The 13,885-nt window shown below is 43.6% G+C and overlaps 1 protein-coding gene across 6 annotated transcripts in view; it reads left to right on the forward strand.

Moving 5' to 3' along the window:
* Positions 1-13,885, forward strand: part of LOC147025987 (phosphorylase b kinase gamma catalytic chain, liver/testis isoform-like) — a 77,615-nt gene that overhangs the window by 26,092 nt on the left and 37,638 nt on the right. The window contains exon 1 of one of the 6 annotated variants that reach the window (XR_015058078.1): positions 11,876-12,377. The exons of 4 other annotated variants lie outside the window; for them this stretch is intronic. The gene's annotated coding sequence lies outside the window, so the exon portion shown is untranslated. Of the gene's footprint in view, positions 1-11,875; positions 12,378-13,885 lie in introns of those variants that run through there. One more of the 6 variants, XR_015058077.1, reaches the window with a different exon arrangement.

A 13,885-nucleotide genomic window follows, 5' to 3' on the forward strand; every position in this document is an offset into this window, starting at 1 on the left:
TCGTTGTGTCACTTTCTGCCATTGACTGTCATGATGCATTCGGAATATGAGCTGGCTGATTATAAGCCGATAAAACGTACATCTGGTCCGACGGGACTTGGCGATATAAAACCGCTCGGCAATTGCATACGGAACGCGCTGCTTAAGCGGCTCGTTTTCGTGCAGGCCCCGTTGAGGTATAAACTCCCGGTATCTCTGTCTGCGTGAATAATTAGGGACATCGACAATTCGGCGATCGACCGTGTAGCGTGTGGACAGAGGGATTGGCTGGTTTATGGTGTGTTAAAAACACCCGTAGCTGGGTTTCGGCGTTGATCCGTAAGCTACGACTAGATTGCTCGTTCGGTCGGCGCGCGCGGCCGCAATTGGGCTAAGGCGGTCATCCGCATGCCGAACGGGCGGAAATCGACAATATATACAATATATTATATCTTTTGTGGGAAGGTCATTACCTCCACCATCGAAGGTGGATGGAGGTTATGTTTTCAGTTTTCACCCCTGTTTGTCTGTCTATTTGTCTGTGAGCAGGATATCTCAAAAAGTTGTGGACAGATTGGGAATAAATTTGGTGGACACGTTTGCGTGTGTGACAAGAACAAATTCGTTTGATTCTGGTGAGGGTACAGACACGAGAATCTTTTTTTCGTGATTGTTCACCATTGAAAGATAGGGGCAAAACCAATAGATACATCACATGATATCTCAAAACGTTGTGGATGGATTATAACAAAACAAGGTGGATGAGTTGGACAGGTGACGAGAACACGCCAATTCGATTTTGGTTCAGGTCCGGATTCAGATCCCACTAATCAGTGGGACACAAAACATGAACTGTTCAGCCTGACAGAGGGATGCGCTCTACCGATGCCGTTATACTTCATAATTAAATTGCCTTTGTTTCAAGCATAACGATACAGCTGCTTTGGAGTAGCCGAGTGATAATTCCGCCAAAACTCCGCGGGAAAATTATCAGTGAACTCCACAATGCTCATCCAGGCATAGGTCACCATGAAGGGTCTTGCCCGAGCCCATGTTTGGTGGCCTGGTTTTGACAGTGACATTGAGTCCAGTGCACACCATGGTTACACTTGTCAAGCCCATGCCAAGACACTGCCACAGTCTCCATTGGCCATGTGGTCGTCGCCATCAAAACCATGTCCAGACTACACATCAACCATGCTGGTCCATTTCAAGGGAAGCTCTTCCTTATCATGCCTGGTGTTGGCTTAATGGTTAGGGTGGTGGGCTTTGGATCCGAGGTATGGTCCCAATCTCCTCTCTTCCTCTTTTTTCCTTATCCTAGTTGATGCCCACTCCAAATGGATTGAAACTTTCGTGGTGCCATTCTCATCCTCTGTTGTAACAACTGAAGCTATACGTACCATGTTCGCACAACTTGGTATTCCGAACTCCATTGTATTAGATAATAATGGATCATCATTATGAGTTCAGAGTTTCAGAACTTTCGTAAAATGAATGGCATTAAGCACTACCCATCAGCCCCCTACAAACCTGCCAGTGATGGTCAAGCCGAACGTGCTGTTCAGATCATCAAGAATGGTCTAAGCCGCTTCAAGGAAGGCTCCATTCAATCTCGTCTAGCTCGTGTGTTGCTCAATTACCGCACCAGACCACATCAAACCACCGGTCGCTCACCTGCCAAGCTTCTGATGGGTCGTGAATTAACAACACGGTTATTAACAATTAACAACAACTCCTCTCCATCCATCCATCCATTGGGACCATACTCTGTGCAGAGCGTTGGTGCTGCTTAAGCAGTCTCCTTGGCTATTGGACACAATCCTGGACGGGTCACCACTCCGACACAGTATACCAGCATGCTGGCACTCATTTTGCCGACCTCGGAAGGATGACAGGCAGAGTCAACCCCACCTGGTATTAATTCAATAGCCGAGTGGGATTTGAACTTGGGATCCTCAGATGCCAAGCCCACCACTCTCGCCATTAAGCCAACACCAAGCATAACTCCTCTCAAAAGGGTGTAAAAGTCTTTTTTGATGAGAGTAAGCACCTGTAGTGGAGGTGTATATCTTGATCACTTGACCTTCGAGTTTATGTGAATGATTATGGAGTCGCTTAAGCCACCACAACCACTTGATTTGGAGACCAGAAACCTACCTACCACAGGCATGGAGGCTGTTGAAGGAAGAGCTGTTATTGTACCTCGATTTAGCCATGACTGCTCAAGATGATAACACGAAGATCAAGATGTTTTTGTATCTGGTTGGCAGTCAAGGGTTGGAGTTGTATCAGACTATAAAGCCAAGCGTGGAAACGCTTGAGAGTGTGTTGGAAGACATTCGATACACATTGTAACCCACCCAAGAATGAGACGGTGGATCGCTCCGGATTCTTCATAAGGAATCAAGAAGAGGGAGAATCCTTCGAGGCATACCTCACAGAGCTCAAGTTACCTGCAATAAATTACAACTTTGGAAATTTGCAAGACAGTCTGATTCGGGATCAAGTGATCTGGCGGAATCAAGGAGTCAGCATTGAGGGAGAGGCTCCTCCGAGAAATTGACCTCACAATTGAGAAGTGCGTGTATTTGTCGCGCATCAGAGTTGTCAAAGAACCGGCTTGGGATCATTGATGGACAGGTGGTCAATGCAGTGAAGCACGTGCCCACAAGGAGGAAAGGTAATGGAACACAGAAACCGACTTCATCAGATGATCAAGCTCGCTCGAAGTTACATCAGTGTCGCTATTGTGGAACCGCACGTGAATTCGTCAAAGTGAAGTGTCCCACATATGGACGCAAGTTCCACAAGTGTGGGAAGAAGAACCACTTCTCATCTCGATGCAGAGGGAGACCATTCCACACTGTGGATCAAGCATCTGACAGCTCTAGTGAGATGTCGGAATATGACCAGATAAAGGTCATGACATTATATCCAGAGAGAGTGCACCTGGAGCAAATTAACAAATTTACACCCAGAGTAATGGGAAGGCTGAGAATGCTGTGAATATTGCAAAGTGACTGCTGAGGAAGGCAAAGGCAGCAAATTCAGATCCTTCCTTGAGCATGCTTGCCTTCCGCAACACTCCCACAAAAGAAATGTTGAGCAGTCCTGCGCAAAGACTGATGAACAGACGAACCAGGACCTTACTTCCAATTTCTGAAAAGCTCCTAAAACAAGAGGTGCAGAAAGGCACGGGAGGTCGCGATCAAGTAAAAGTAGACAGGTATACCACTATAACAGAGGTGCCAAAGACCTACGACCACTGAGAGTTGGAGACACAGTTGAGGGTGAGGCCAACATCGGATAGACATCAGACATGGCAGAAAGCAGTAGTAACTGGGCAAGTCTCACAACCACGTTCGTTTGAAGTGATGACCGAGGAGGGCGCTAGGTACAGGAGAAACAGAAGACATCTGAGAAAGATGGGTGAAACTGTTAGGAATCTGGAAGCCATTTGCACACAAACAGACAGCAGCCCCCGCAGTTCAGTTATTGCGATAAGTATGTGTTTATAGTTAGGGCCCCATCCCCTATGTCTAACGGGAATTACATGTGTGCGCTGCGAAGTTTCTTTATAGTTAGTTTTTTTTACAACAAATCCCCTTCACCTCTCCGCACCACCGACTCCATTGCCCACGTGTTTTTGGCTGAAGGTGTGGGCGGAGCCTCCATCACATCAGAATGAGGCTCCGCTCCGAGGAAGGGCATGGAGCATTTCCTCCAGCCAATGGGCGAAGGGTGAGCAGGGCCGAGGCGCTCCGGCCAATGGGAGGCCAGAGTGCCGGGAACTACTACAGAGCCTCTTCGGGGGGCGGGCCTCCGAGACACCCCGACACACCCCCCCCCCGAGATCAGGAGGCTCAGGAGGCTCATCTCCTCAGGGCCGGCTCCGTCACAGCCAGATGAAGTGTTCGCCCCGTCCAAAAAGAAAGAGTGGAGTGGTTGTCAAGACCAGAGTACTGCAGTCATCGTGGCCGATTGCTTTTGGTCTGTCGTGGTGGCTTGGTCTCGGTCGTAGTCTGCGGTCCTTTGCGGTGGCTCCTCGTGGTGGTGGTGGCCGAGCAGCCAGGGTCGTGGGCCCGTGGATTTCGGGACGTGGGTTCGAGTCCCACCGTGGTGGGTTGGAGTCCGGTGTGACCGCACGAGGCGGGAAGGTACCCGGCCAGGCTCTGGTCCCCAAGCTGAACTATCCTCCTCGGCGGGAGGACCGAATAAAGACCAACGGGGTCCATTTCTTTTTGGGGGTGTGTGTCTGTGTTTGGCGCCAGTCTGTTAAGTAGAATTGTTAAGTGCTTTTCGTTCATTGTAAATTGCATTTCTTTTATTCGGATAACTCTGCTCTGTCTCCCTCGCTATTGTAAATAAATATCTGTTAAAAGTTCCAGTTCGTTGCCTGTCGTTTCTACTATTGACCCAGCATGGTGCGTATTGAGAATTCGGGAGGCCGTGTGCCGTAAGTTGTCGTTTGGACCGACGGACTCTGGTAATTCCGCTCGGTTACACCGGACCGAGGTCGCTAGAGCGACCCGGTTTGACAGAGTCCGTCGAGGGTGTGACTTCCTCGGTAGTTTGACGACGTGGGTACTTAGGTATATTGAAATTAGGCAATTAACCCTACCCCATGCCGTCAAAATATTGGCGACCACGGTCCGCTAAGGGACCCGTAACCTTTCGGACTTATCCGAGAGTCACGACCTAAATTTCTGGGTGTTCGGTGGAGACGACCCTACTGCTCCCCCTCGTGGTCGTTTATTGCCGCCGAACCCCCCGGCCCACAACAAAACGACTCGGTGGACTGAAGCAGATGTTGGGATATCAGAGGTTTCATCACAGGCCCGGCAGAATAACAAGATGGCAGATTGACAGGGGGGGGCTCCAGAGGACAACAGGAGGGGGGGACCTCCAGAGGACAACAGGTGGGGGGGGACCTCCAGAGGACAACAGGAGGGGACCTCCAGAGGACAACAGGGGGGACCTCCAGAGGACAACAGTTGGTGACAAGGAGATCGAGAAGAGAAGTTTGTCAACCCAAGCACCTCATGGATTACGTGCAAGAGTGAAGAAAATGTGGATGTTAATTGTGGAAAGGAAAGTTATCGTCCTGTGTAGAATTGAGTGGTGAATATGAATTTAGTTTTTGTTAAACGTTGGTCTTGTTAAACGTTGGTCTTGTTAAACGTTGGTCTTGTTAAACGTTGGTCTTGTTAAACGTTGGTCTTGTTAAACGTTGGTCTTGTTAAACGTTGGTCTTGTTAAACGTTGGTCATGTTAAACGTTGGTCATGTTAAACGTTGGTCTTGTTAAACGTTGGTCATGTTAAACGTTGGTCATGTTAAACGTTGGTCTTGTTAAACGTTGGTCTTGTAAAACGTTGGTCTTGTTAAACGTTGGTCTTGTTAAACGTTGGTCTTGTTAAACGTTGGTCTTGTTAAACGTTGGTCATGTTAAACGTTGGTCTTGTTAAACGTTGGTCTTGTTCAACGTTTGTCATGTTAAACGGTGGTCTTGTTAAACGTTGGTCTTGTTAAACGTTGGTCTTGTTAAACGTTGGTCTTGTTAAACGTTGGTCTTGTTAAACGTTGGTCTTGTTAAACGTTGGTCATGTTAAACGTTGGTCTTGTTAAACGTTGGTCTTGTTAAACGTTGGTCATGTTAAACGGTGGTCTTGTTAAACGTTGGTCTTGTTAAACGTTGGTCATGTTAAACGGTGGTCTTGTTAAACGTTGGTCTTGTTAAACGTTGGTCTTGTTAAACGTTGGTCATGTTAAACGTTGGTCTTGTTAAACGTTGGTCTTGTTAAACGTTGGTCTTGTTAAACGTTGGTCATGTTAAACGGTGGTCTTGTTAAACGTTGGTCTTGTTAAACGTTGGTCATGTTAAACGTTGGTCTTGTTAAACGTTGATCTTGTTAAACGTTGGTCATGTTAAACGTTGGTCTTGTTAAACGTTGGTCATGTTAAACGTTGGTCATGTTAAACGTTGGTCTTGTTAAACGTTGGTCTTGTTAAACGTTGGTCATGTTAAACGTTGGTCTTGTTAAACGTTGGTCTTGTTAAACGTTGGTCTTGTTAAACGTTGGTCTTGTTAAACGTTGGTCTTGTTAAACGTTGGTCTTGTTAAACGTTGGTCATGTTAAACGGTGGTCTTGTTAAACGTTGGTCTTGTTAAACGTTGGTCATGTTAAACGTTGGTCTTGTTAAACGTTGGTCTTGTTAAACGTTGGTCTTGTTAAACGTTGGTCTTGTTAAACGTTGGTCATGTTAAACGTTGGTCTTGTTAAACGTTGGTCTTGTTAAACGTTGGTCATGTTAAACGTTGGTCTTGTTAAACGTTGGTCTTGTTAAACGTTGGTCTTGTTAAACGTTGGTCATGTTAAACGGTGGTCTTGTTAAACGTTGGTCATGTTAAACGGTGGTCTTGTTAAACGTTGGTCTTGTTAAACGTTGGTCTTGTTAAACGTTGGTCTTGTTAAACGGTGGTCATGTTAAACGTTGGTCTTGTTAAACGTTGGTCTTGTTAAACGTTGGTCTTGTTAAACGTTGGTCTTGTTAAACGTTGGTCTTGTTAAACGTTGGTCTTGTTAAACGTTGGTCTTGTTAAACGTTGGTCTTGTTAAACGTTGGTCATGTTAAACGTTGGTCATGTTAAACGTTGGTCTTGTTAAACGTTGGTCTTGTTAAACGTTGGTCTTGTTCAACGTTGGTCTTGTTAAACGTTGGTCATGTTAAACGTTGGTCTTGTTAAACGGTGGTCTTGTTAAACGTTGGTCATGTTAAACGTTGGTCATGTTAAACGTTGGTCTTGTTAAACGTTGGTCATGTTAAACGTTGGTCTTGTTAAACGGTGGTCTTGTTAAACGTTGGTCTTGTTAAACGGTGGTCTTGTTAAACGTTGGTCATGTTAAACGTTGGTCATGTTAAACGTTGGTCATGTTAAACGTTGGTCTTGTTAAACGTTGGTCATGTTAAACGGTGGTCTTGTTAAACGTTGGTCTTGTTAAACGTTGGTCTTGTTAAACGTTGGTCTTGTTAAACGTTGGTCTTGTTAAACGTTGGTCTTGTTAAACGTTGGTCTTGTTAAACGTTGTCATGTTAAACGGTGGTCTTGTTAAACGTTGGTCTTGTTAAACGTTGGTCATGTTAAACGGTGGTCTTGTTAAACGTTGGTCTTGTTAAACGTTGGTCTTGTTAAACGTTGGTCTTGTTAAACGTTGGTCTTGTTAAACGTTGGTCTTGTTAAACGTTGGTCTTGTTAAACGTTGGTCATGTTAAACGTTGGTCTTGTTAAACGTTGGTCTTGTTAAACGTTGGTCATGTTAAACGTTGGTCATGTTAAACGTTGGTCATGTTAAACGTTGGTCTTGTTAAACGTTGGTCTTGTTAAACGTTGGTCATGTTAAACGTTGGTCTTGTTAAACGTTGGTCTTGTTAAACGTTGGTCTTGTTAAACGTTGGTCATGTTAAACGTTGGTCTTGTTAAACGTTGGTCTTGTTAAACGTTGGTCTTGTTAAACGTTGGTCTTGTTAAACGTTGTCATGTTAAACGTTGGTCTTGTTAAACGTTGGTCATGTTAAACGGTGGTCTTGTTAAACGTTGGTCTTGTTAAACGTTGGTCTTGTTAAACGTTGGTCTTGTTAAACGTTGGTCTTGTTAAACGTTGGTCTTGTTAAACGTTGGTCATGTTAAACGTTGGTCTTGTTAAACGTTGGTCTTGTTAAACGTTGGTCATGTTAAACGTTGGTCATGTTAAACGTTGGTCATGTTAAACGTTGGTCTTGTTAAACGTTGGTCTTGTTAAACGTTGGTCATGTTAAACGTTGGTCTTGTTAAACGTTGGTCTTGTTAAACGGTGGTCTTGTTAAACGTTGGTCATGTTAGACGTTGGTCATGTTAAACGTTGGTCTTGTTAAACGTTGGTCTTGTTAAACGTTGGTCTTGTTAAACGTTGGTCTTGTTAAACGTTGGTCATGTTAAACGTTGGTCTTGTTAAACGTTGGTCTTGTTAAACGTTGGTCTTGTTAAACGTTGGTCTTGTTACACGTTGGTCTTGTTACACGTTGGTCTTGTTAAACGTTGGTCTTGTTACACGTTGGTCATGTTAAACGTTGGTCTTGTTAAACGGTGGTCATGTTAAACGGTGGTCCTGTTAAACGTTGGTCTTGTTAAACGTTGGTCATGTTAAACGGTGGTCTTGTGAAACGTTGGTCTTGTTAAACGTTGGTCTTGTTAAACGTTGGTCTTGTTAAACGTTGGTCTTGTTAAGCGTTGGTCTTGTTAACGTTGGTCTTGTTAAACGTTGGTCATGTTAAACGTTGGTCATGTTAAACGTTGGTCATGTTAAACGTTGGTCTTGTTAAACGTTGGTCATGTTAAACGTTGGTCATGTTAAACGTTGGTCATGTTAAACGTTGGTCATGTTAAACGTTGGTCTTGTTAAACGTTGGTCTTGTTAAACGTTGGTCTTGTTAAACGTTGGTCTTGTTACACGTTGGTCATGTTAAACGTTGGTCTTGTTAAACGGTGGTCATGTTAAACGTTGGTCTTGTTAAACGTTGGTCTTGTTAAACGTTGGTCATGTTAAACGGTGGTCTTGTGAAACGGTGGTCTTGTTAAACGTTGGTCTTGTTAAACGTTGGTCATGTTAAACGGTGGTCATGTTAAACGTTCGTCTTGTTAAACGTTGGTCTTGTTAAACGTTGGTCTTGTTAAACGGTGGTCATGTTAAACGTTGGTCCTGTTAAACGTTGGTCATGTTAAACGGTGGTCTTGTGAAACGTTGGTCTTGTTAAACGTTGGTCTTGTTAAACGTTGGTCTTGTTAAACGTTGGTCTTGTTAAACGTTGGTCTTGTTAAACGTTGGTCTTGTTAAACGTTGGTCTTGTTAAACGTTGGTCTTGTTAAACGTTGGTCATGTTAAACGTTGGTCATGTTAAACGTTGGTCATGTTAAACGTTGGTCTTGTTAAACGTTGGTCATGTTAAACGTTGGTCATGTTAAACGTTGGTCATGTTAAACGTTGGTCATGTTAAACGTTGGTCTTGTTAAACGTTGGTCTTGTTAAACGTTGGTCTTGTTAAACGTTGGTCTTGTTAAACGTTGGTCTTGTTACACGTTGGTCATGTTAAACGTTGGTCTTGTTAAACGTTGGTCTTGTTAAACGTTGTCATGTTAAACGGTGGTCTTGTTAAACGTTGGTCTTGTTAAACGTTGGTCATGTTAAACGGTGGTCTTGTTAAACGTTGGTCTTGTTAAACGTTGGTCTTGTTAAACGTTGGTCTTGTTAAACGTTGGTCTTGTTAAACGTTGGTCTTGTTAAACGTTGGTCTTGTTAAACGTTGGTCATGTTAAACGTTGGTCTTGTTAAACGTTGGTCTTGTTAAACGTTGGTCATGTTAAACGTTGGTCATGTTAAACGTTGGTCATGTTAAACGTTGGTCTTGTTAAACGTTGGTCTTGTTAAACGTTGGTCATGTTAAACGTTGGTCTTGTTAAACGTTGGTCTTGTTAAACGGTGGTCTTGTTAAACGTTGGTCATGTTAAACGTTGGTCATGTTAAACGTTGGTCTTGTTAAACGTTGGTCTTGTTAAACGTTGGTCTTGTTAAACGTTGGTCTTGTTAAACGTTGGTCATGTTAAACGTTGGTCATGTTAAACGTTGGTCATGTTAAACGTTGGTCTTGTTAAACGTTGGTCTTGTTAAACGTTGGTCTTGTTAAACGTTGGTCTTGTTAAACGGTGGTCTTGTTAAACGTTGGTCATGTTAAACGTTGGTCTTGTTAAACGTTGGTCTTGTTAAACGGTGGTCTTGTTAAACGTTGGTCATGTTAAACGTTGGTCATGTTAAACGTTGGTCTTGTTAAACGTTGGTCTTGTTAAACGTTGGTCTTGTTAAACGTTGGTCTTGTTAAACGTTGGTCATGTTAAACGTTGGTCTTGTTAAACGTTGGTCTTGTTAAACGTTGGTCTTGTTAAACGTTGGTCTTGTTACACGTTGGTCTTGTTACACGTTGGTCTTGTTAAACGTTGGTCTTGTTACACGTTGGTCATGTTAAACGTTGGTCTTGTTAAACGGTGGTCATGTTAAACGGTGGTCCTGTTAAACGTTGGTCTTGTTAAACGTTGGTCATGTTAAACGGTGGTCTTGTGAAACGTTGGTCTTGTTAAACGTTGGTCTTGTTAAACGTTGGTCTTGTTAAACGTTGGTCTTGTTAAACGTTGGTCTTGTTAAACGTTGGTCATGTTAAACGTTGGTCATGTTAAACGTTGGTCATGTTAAACGTTGGTCTTGTTAAACGTTGGTCATGTTAAACGTTGGTCATGTTAAACGTTGGTCATGTTAAACGGTGGTCTTGTTAAACGTTGGTCTTGTTAAACGTTGGTCTTGTTAAACGTTGGTCTTGTTAAACGTTGGTCTTGTTACACGTTGGTCATGTTAAACGTTGGTCTTGTTAAACGGTGGTCATGTTAAACGTTGGTCTTGTTAAACGTTGGTCTTGTTAAACGTTGGTCATGTTAAACGGTGGTCTTGTGAAACGGTGGTCTTGTTAAACGTTGGTCTTGTTAAACGTTGGTCATGTTAAACGGTGGTCATGTTAAACGTTGGTCTTGTTAAACGTTGGTCTTGTTAAACGTTGGTCTTGTTAAAAGGTGGTCATGTTAAACGTTGGTCCTGTTAAACGTTGGTCTTGTTAAACGTTGGTCATGTTAAACGGTGGTCTTGTGAAACGTTGGTCTTGTTAAACGTTGGTCTTGTTAAACGTTGGTCTTGTTAAACGTTGGTCTTGTTAAACGTTGGTCTTGTTAAACGTTGGTCTTGTTAAACGTTGGTCATGTTAAACGTTGGTCATGTTAAACGTTGGTCATGTTAAACGTTGGTCTTGTTAAACGTTGGTCATGTTAAACGTTGGTCATGTTAAACGTTGGTCATGTTAAACGGTGGTCTTGTTAAACGTTGGTCTTGTTAAACGTTGGTCTTGTTAAACGTTGGTCTTGTTAAACGTTGGTCTTGTTACACGTTGGTCATGTTAAACGTTGGTCTTGTTAAACGTTGGTCTTGTTAAACGTTGGTCATGTTAAACGTTGGTCTTGTTAAACGTTGGTCTTGTTAAACGTTGGTCATGTTAAACGGTGGTCATGTTAAACGGTGGTCATGTTAAACGGTGGTCATGTTAAACGGTGGTCATGTTAAACGTTGGTCTTGTTAAACGTTGGTGTTGTTAAACGTTGGTCATGTTAAACGGTGGTCTTGTGAAACGGTGGTCTTGTTAAACGTTGGTCTTGTTAAACGTTGGTCATGTTAAACGGTGGTCATGTTAAACGTTGGTCTTGTTAAACGTTGGTCTTGTTAAACGTTGGTCTTGTTAAACGGTGGTCATGTTAAACGTTGGTCTTGTTAAACGTTGGTCATGTTAAACGTTGGTCTTGTTAAACGTTGGTCATGTTAAACGGTGGTCTTGTGAAACGGTGGTCTTGTTAAACGGTGGTTTTGTTAAACGTTGGTCATGTTAAACGGTGGTCATGTTAAACGTTGGTCATGTTAAACGGTGGTCATGTTAAACGTTGGTCATGTTAAACGTTGGTCATGTTAAACGGTGGTCTTGTTAAACGGTGGTCTTGTTAAACGGTGGTCTTGTGAAACGGTGGTCTTGTGAAACGTTGGTCTTGTTAAACGTTGGTCTTGTTAAACGTTGGTTTTGTTAAACGTTGGTCTTGTTAAACGTTGGTCTTGTTAAACGTTGGTCTTGTTAAACGTTGGTTTTGTTAAATGCTTTTGGGTCTCGGTACGGTGAACCTATTTTGAAGGAATTATGAAACACTAAATGGAACTTTTACAAGCTGGAGATCTGACGCTCCACAGGATAACGCAATTTTAAACCGAGTCCGTGAAAAGGCCGTCAGGACCATCGCCTTCACGTCGCACCCCGACTACAGCATGTCCGCACGATGCTGATCTGTTGTCGGATGGTAAAGAAAGCCTTGTGGACGAATGAGAGCCCTGATGGGTGTTCTCGTTCACGTGAAGGATCAAAGTGAGGGACCGAGCACGTGTTTTTCCGTGCCCTCTGTGGGCAGCCGTATCCGGAGCGAAGACAGCCGGCTTATTGTTTTCCCCGTCGCCGTTTCACGGAGCACTTGTCAATGGACGCGGTGCTCATCGAGCCAGAGTTTACCGATTGTAACGATCAGAAGAGTGAACACTTGGTTCGGACTTCCTGCGGCCGATGATTCCCTCAGGTTTTTGTTCACCACGGCGTCCCTGAGCAGCGCCACCCGAGGCCCAACCTTGACTAGTTTTGTTGCCGGGAATGGCTCGCGCAGGGCGGCGTCGCCGCGTCCTCCTGCCTTGAGGATCAAGAGGAAGGTGATTCGGTGTTGTCGTCCGTTATACAACAGTTATGTCGTGTTCGCTAATTGTTTTGTTTTTTTGTCCCGTTATACTTGTATTTGCGGTTGATGTCGTTTAAATGTCCGCAGATCGATGGTTGTGGTGGTTGTAATGATTGTTTCACGGGGATGTTGATCAGCTGGAGGGGCTTTTATTTATTTAAATTATATCATCAAAATAAAGACCAATTACTGCACCGTAGTCCCAAGAAGGAAGCCGGATATAACCACACCACACCACACCACACCACACCACACCACACCACACCACACCACACATACATACATACATACATACATACATATACACACACACACACACCACACATACATACATACATATACACACCACACATACATACATACATATACACACCACACATACATACATACATATATACACATACACATACACATACACATACACATACACATACACATACACATACACATACACATACACACACATACACATACACATACACATACACATACACATACACATACACACACACATACACATACACATACACATACACATACACATACACATACACATACACATACACACACTATGTACTGGTAAGTACTTACAAAAGCTATTTTATTTGAAGTTACTAGTATGTGTGGCCGTACGTGCAAAAAAACAAAAAACATTTCAAACTGCGAACCAGAAACAACAACCACACAGGCCGTTCCTTCGCTCTGGCGTGCCCTTAAGTGCGTGGCCCGGAAGTTCGCATATCGCAGTTACGATTATTCAAAATTTTGTTTTAATGGCCAATTATTCAATTCGCGCCAACGTATTTTGCCTTTTCGCAATGTCATCGCAAGCAAAAACACAAAGAGAAGAGAAGAGAAGAAAGAAAAAAAAAGTACGTGCAAAAAAAACAAAAACAACAACAACAAAAAAGTTTCACACAACCACACAGGCCGTTCCTTCGCTCTCATAAACGACGACTGGATTGGGGCATTGTGTTTATCTATAAATGTGCATAAGAAATCGAGAAATTATTCGAATACACGGTCATCACTTTCAGGAAGGCTGTATGTTGTAACCCATAATGGGGAACGTGGCTGAGGTTCTCTTCCCCATCGGCCACGCCTACGCAGCAACGTGTCTTGTCATTGGTTGGTAAATAAATGGCCACAACTTGGGAAGCACTTTTCCAATTAATATCAAACCTTGAAAAGGTACATCCACAGGGCCCCAGCAATATACCTGGCAAGTTTCAATTAGGTCGGACCAGTGGTTGTCGAGAAACAGCGGTCACACACACACACACAAACACACTCACAAACACACACACATTGCTGGAATTATAGATAGATAATAACCTTAACATGTAAGAATTGAGTGATTTCCCAACTGCATGGATCATCAGCTCCCCCCCCCCCCTTGGTGTACAGTCTTTTTGGCTGCTCGTTGCATCACTGGTTGGAGGCACGGCTATGCAGCTGATGCAGTGCCCCTATTACCAGTACACACTGGTGCTCATTTCACCGACCTCAGAAG

Source organism: Eptatretus burgeri, chromosome 5 (genome assembly GCF_056783735.1).
Source record: "Eptatretus burgeri isolate ZD-2024b chromosome 5, Ebu_testis_v1, whole genome shotgun sequence".
NCBI classification, from domain to species: Eukaryota; Metazoa; Chordata; class Myxini; order Myxiniformes; family Myxinidae; genus Eptatretus; species Eptatretus burgeri.